This window comes from Benincasa hispida, chromosome 5, assembly GCF_027475165.1.
Source record: "Benincasa hispida cultivar pf3 chromosome 5, pf3_genome.v1.1, whole genome shotgun sequence".
Classification (NCBI taxonomy): domain Eukaryota; kingdom Viridiplantae; phylum Streptophyta; class Magnoliopsida; order Cucurbitales; family Cucurbitaceae; genus Benincasa; species Benincasa hispida.
The window spans coordinates 66,956,190-66,962,362 of record NC_143482.1 but is presented as its reverse complement, the minus strand read 5'-3'; positions in this window follow the sequence as shown (position 1 = coordinate 66,962,362).

The window sequence follows — 6,173 nt, the reverse complement described above, 5'->3', positions numbered from 1 at the left end:
CTGATCCTGTGGTAGTGGTGTCTGACGGAACTGGGCAAACTAGGCCAGTCGTTCATCCATCATGTTCTTCACTTTACCCAACATAGCTGATGTAACTGCTTCCCCAATAGTGGCTGCCCAATCGGTAAACTCTGCTGGAGCGATGGGGGTGAGCTGCGTCTATGCGGCATGGCCGTGTGTTGAGCTTTAGTTCGTGTCTGGGTTCGCGGCCACCCTGACCCTGAGGGGTCCCTAAGCGGCAAGAAATCCTCTGGTACCGGAGGGTCCTGAACTTGTGCATCTTGAACTTGTGGATCCTCATCATGAGGATCTTGATCCTGAACTAACGGATTCTGCTCTTCGGGAACGCACCCCCTTTCGGTAACCCTAAGACTACCTCTTCCCCTAACATGAATAATTTTCCTGACAGTTATTCGCAACCACCCCTTAACTACTTTCCTTACTAGCACAAAACACATCAATTGCAATCATAAATGCTACTAACTCGAGTGCATATTATTCTAAATACTTTTCATAAAGGACATACCTGGCGATGATGAAGAATCCGTTATAGGCCAAAAGGAACAACCTGGACTTACATAATAAGTCAGTCTACAGAACCCTAAAACACGGGCTATGATACCAACTGTAACAACCCCACCTCCTAGGACTACTAAAAGGGGATCGCTACTGCATGCATGCATAAATATTCTCATTTAGGAAAGACAAAGTAAATTAAAATAGAATAACCATGATTTTTAATTGCTTTAGGTATATAAGAAAATATTCTGACATCATCTCAAAATCTTAAATCGTTCAACCCGGGCATCATTTTTAACAAGAAACAGATTATATAAAAAGAAAAAAAAATTAATTTATAATAAATCCATGATTGAAAAAAAAAAACAAAACATGTGAAAATATAAAGGGTCAAATGCAGAAGCGAATTCTGGTTCTTTTGGCACTGTCACGGATTCCTCTTGTCAGTTGCCTGAGTGTCCTTGCCCTTACCTGAAAAAAAATAAAGATAAAGGTTGAGTATAAAAATACTCAGTAAGTGATCCCATTACCGGGATCAGACTATGCATCCACGAGCAATAGCCTGTGGCTCATACAGCTACATCGATTTTTTTGATGATGAAAGGAAAAACAAAAGACGTACTATCCTGTCCTGAAACACATGTCTAGCGACCCGCAGGCACACCGTCAAACATGATAATAACATGAATGTGAACCCGTCAACCTACGCATGTCTAGCGGCTCGTAGGCACGCCGTGAAACATAATAATAACATGAACGTGAATCAATCAACTCACGCATGCCTAGCGACCCGTAGACACACTGTCAAACATGATAATAACATGAACGTTAACCTGTTGGTTCACGCATGTCTAGCAGCCCGTAGGCACACCGTCAAAACATGAAACATGAAAATAAAAGTAACATGAACGTAAACCTGTCGGCTCACGCATGTCTAGCGGCCCGTAGGCACACTATCAAACATGATAATAACATGAACGTAAACCTGTCGGTTCACGCATGTCTAGCGGCCCGTAGGCACGCCGTCAAACATAATAATAACATGCGTCAAGGCGAGATAATAAACCGCTCTACTGGTCTATTCATGCATCACATACATAATATCAGTATTGATTAGAAATTTTAACATGCTCATAATATTTGTAACTGTCATGCAACTAGCAAAACATAAGGTCAAACAAAAATCATGCTCTAGAGTCCACCAAGTAACTTGATAGGTCTAATCTAGGTCGCTTGGCACGAAGGCACCGGTAATAGTATCACTTACCTCAACTTGGTCTCAAAAGTCTGCACAAACAACTCCTTAATAGCCCTTGGATAAAACTCAAATCAACCCTAAGACATTAACCACAAGTTTAGTTTAGCAACTATGGCCTAGGAAGTGAGTAAAAAATTAAGTAAATCCCCGGGGTCCAAGTCCGAAGAATAACCAACCAACTTACACAAAACTTACCCAAACTAAAGCTCCTTGAAGAAAATAATGGTCTCTTCTTTGCTAACAACGCCCCAGAATCTTTAAAAAATCCAAATCCTGAAAGTTGACACAATGGGTAACAACTAAAATTTTTCACCACCAAGTGACACTTCAAAAGACTCAAACACCAATCCTTGCCCAAAGTAATCCAACTCTTACCCAATCTAAAAAAGACAGTGGCGTGCGAATAGTGGCAGAAGTAAAACTGGATGGTGGGGCTGACGTCGGCGAGGGGAGCGGTCGACTGGCGCGGCAGCGGTGCTTTCGGCGACGACGGAACGGTGAGGAGGAGAGAAGGGGGAGGGGGGCTGCTTACGTGGGGAGAGAGAGAAGAAAATTTACTTTTTTTTTTCCTTTTTCCTTCTCTTTTCTTTAACCTTTCCATAAATATATAACAAAACTAAACTTCCTCCTTTTCCTTTTTTTAAAAAAATTCCTTAATTATCTCCCAAAATATATATACTTATATATATTTTCCTTTAAAAAAAATCCAATAATCACATTTAATTATCTCCATAGATAATCAAATCTCCCAAATACAAGCCAAAATAAAACTCAGTTAATTCCAAACAATTAAATCATATTTTAGCTTAGCCAAAAAAAAAACATAAATCTCATATAATTTATCCAAGTAGGCAACATATAAAAAAACTTAGTTACAAAATAAATCAGAATGTTAGTATATGGATTGGGTGAAATTTGAGGTGTTTTCTGGACCAACCCGAAAATTTGGATTGGTTGGATTAACAACCCAAATGACCCAAATAAAGTCTCCAACCCAACCCATAATATTCGGGTTGGGTTGGATTATTTATCGGGTTATAATTTATTTTTTATTTTTCATTAAAAATATATAAATTTATATACAACACATGACTAATAACTAAAATCTCACAAAATTCAAATGCGAAATACCAAATATCTATGATACTTATTACGAACTTTAAACAAAGACAAATATCATAACAATTTTAAATGAAAATATAAAAAAATTCATAAATTAATCAATAAAAAGTAATCAAACTTTAAACAAAGAGCAATATATATACGTATTTTATATATTCGGGTTGGGTTGGGTCAACCTAATTTTTTTTAGCCAACCCAGGACCCATTAAACAAAAATAGAAATATTTTATTTTATTTTAATTAAAATGACTTCTTAAAACAAAACATTGTATAAACTTAGTATCTATAAAACTTTTATGCATTTAACTCTAGCCTTTAGGAAAACTTAAACATGTTTTGAGTACTAACTCATCTAAAGCATGCTTTGAAACGTTTATCTACATACTATACTTAGTCATTTTCAAACATGTTATGACTTGAAAACTAGTAAAAGCATTATGTTGAAAATACTTTAAGAGTTAGAAGCCACCCACACTTAGTAAGCTCTCTTCCTAGCCTTTTAAGCCTTGAGTATCCTTAGGTCAATGCACATTTCCTTCATTTTATGACATAGTTGGCTAGATGGTGTCTATTTGGACACATGGTCCACTCTTGGATGCGTGGTAGGAGTATATGTTCAATCTTGCAGCCACTGCTGCCTCAATGCCAACCCTTTCTGCTTCCTTTCATTTTTCAACACTTCTAGCATCATTTACAGCTCGAATTAGACAAAACTTCCTTCATGAAATTTGCTAAGAATTATCTCAAGAAGCGTACCTATAAATTGGAGCCTCTAATTCCTCCTCTAGGCTCATCATGCTCCAAATACCTCAGCCTACTCTGGAGGTTTCGAATTCTGACCTTCATCGGGTTTCATTCACTTTTGGGCATCTTTCTGGTCAAATCATATCATGGCATTTCGTAGAATCTTCACTACTTTGAATCTTCTTTGATTTTCAGCATCATTTCATAGGAGTTTCTTTTCAGCAGCCTCAACTATTTATCTTCTCTCATTTAGCTTCCAAATGACTATGAGATCATGTTTTTTGACGAGTAAAAAGGGCCAAACCGATCTCTTCTTTTTAGCCCATATATATAGGAAACTCTACATGAAATTCCAGCCTTCAAAGTTTGCCAAGTGACCTCCCCAACTGGCATTTTCTTCAAATTTGGCTAAGTCTCATGAAGCCACCTCATGCTTAACCATATTAGGTGTCTTTCATTGCCCAAAACTTCACCTCCAACGCATGGGAGCTTGCTTCAATGCATGGATGTTCCTTTGCTCCCAATGCATCACTAGGTTTCAAGCTTCTCAACACATGACGTGTTTCCAAGCCCATATAACCTCAAAGGCAAGCCAATTATGCATATTTTGCCTCTCCTTAGCCAAATCCTTCAAAGTAAGGTTCCTTCACCTCATGACATAGCATATTTCCTTGGCCATTCTTTCCTTTCAACGCATGATTGTTGATAACTTGTAGAAATACAAGTTATTTATACCGTTTTATTTAGATTATGCGGCAAAAAGAAGGAAAAGTTGCCTCGACAGTATAGAAATTGGCTTAGAATCACGAAAATTGTAAAGCATCGTAAGCACACCTGCTAATCCCATTGCGATGGCAAAATAAAATGTCCAAGTCTTTGTTTTGCAGAAAACAGGTCACCGAATGCGACAATCGCTTGAGGACAAAAATGAACAACGCATCCACATTGCATGTGCCAATCAATCAAGAACGAAAAAGAACAATGCAATTGCAACGCATGCGATGATCGATCATGGACTCAAACGACCAACACATTTCCACCGCATGCGGCAATCGATAAGAGATTAAAACAATTACACCGCATGCAGCGATCGATCAAAGATGTGAAGAGCAACACATTCTCAAGAACTTCTGACATTGTACAGCTTTTCTATTGTACGATTCTGACAAATTGATCATGGAGCAGAGCAGACATTTCCACTATGCCATGGCAGGAATTATCAGATTTTCAGAGCGGGACCACTAATGTAGAAGGAGCCAAGGACTATAAATAGCTTCATCAAATTCGAAGAAAGGAGGCTTGTCTGAAGAGACAATTTAGAGAAAATCCGGGAGAAAGACGAGACAAGACCAAGAGGTAAGTCTCTGAAGCAAGCAATTATTTCCATTCCCGAAGAAGAAGCTCTGTGCGAAAGGTCACTTCTACCGGGAAAGAAAGCCTGAGAGGGAAGCTTTCCACTCCATTTCTATCACACGTCAGCAAGCAAATCATCTCCGATCAAGATCTGTGTCAAAACATTGACACTCTTTCCGTATTTGTTCTTATCTTCCATTCATCTACTGTGTTCGTCTCTAAACTTTCATCCACAATCTGTAACAAACGCTTATCCTTAGATTTTAATATCATTATCGTATTCATCGTCATTTCTTTGTTCTTTTCCATACATTCATCATCCATTTTCTCCATCACGTGTAACTAATCCCCAGGATAAGGGGAAGGATTAAGCAAGTGAGTTAATCCTTGTTAAGGAAATCAGCTAAGTTTAGCTAAGGCATGCTCGACGACATCTTCACCTGTGAAAGTAGAAGTGAAGATGTTATTCCGCCTATCGAAAGAAGGTTGGAAGAATGTGTTAACTAAAGCGAGAAATATTTCCAAAGATGGAAACAACCTTGTGTTCATCACGTTCATCTCTGTTTCACGATAGACATATGAGAACACGGCCGATCACTGAAAGGTGTAAGTCAAGGGAAAGCGGAACCTTAGTTGCGTCCTCAACAAGATTGATGAACTTGCGATGTCCTTTCCCCCAACCCATTTTCTTTCTGACACATTTCACAAGACTTGCCACCACATTCATCAGACATTTTTGCACATCTTCACAGCCAGTCCTCACTTTGTATAATTAATAGTTTATTCATTTATCTTTTACCGCATTTTACCTTATCACCACAATTTACTTTATCGCATTTTATTCTTCACCGCAATTTACTTTTCATCGCAATTTACTTTTCAACACAATTCATTATTCTTTATGTTAAACGGTCGCATATATCACATTAGTATCGCATTAATTACAACAATCCCCGTGTTCGATCTAAAATCACTCTGAGAAACTTGCGTTGGAATTATACTTGGTTCCAGCGTAAGAAAACTTATGACACGCACTACACGAACGCATACTACGAAGCTTTTAAGCATCATTGCATACATTTAAAACGTAGTATCGCATATTATCATAAATCACAGCGCATAAGCACCATCAAAAATTTTATTATTACAAGTTTTTGGCACCGTTGCCGGGGACAAA